Genomic DNA, 216 nt, shown 5'->3' with positions numbered 1-216 from the left:
TTACACATCCGGTTTTGCCACAACACGGTGGAATTCCAACTCGAGGTGAAACGTTTCACGAACATTTTTCTGTAATGCCAAATATACCAGAACGTTTGTCTCACTGATATTTTGTACACCTGGATAAAAAATCTTAGTAACTTCTCACTGTTCTGAGAAAAGTATATTAATTCATCCTGTTTAGATTATTTTATTAGCCTCTGACAACAGTGGCAT

The sequence above is a fragment of the Penaeus monodon genome, chromosome 31 (genome assembly GCF_015228065.2).
Source record: "Penaeus monodon isolate SGIC_2016 chromosome 31, NSTDA_Pmon_1, whole genome shotgun sequence".
In the NCBI taxonomy this organism is placed as follows: Eukaryota; Metazoa; Arthropoda; class Malacostraca; order Decapoda; family Penaeidae; genus Penaeus; species Penaeus monodon.
Note: the sequence above shows the minus strand (reverse complement) of the source record.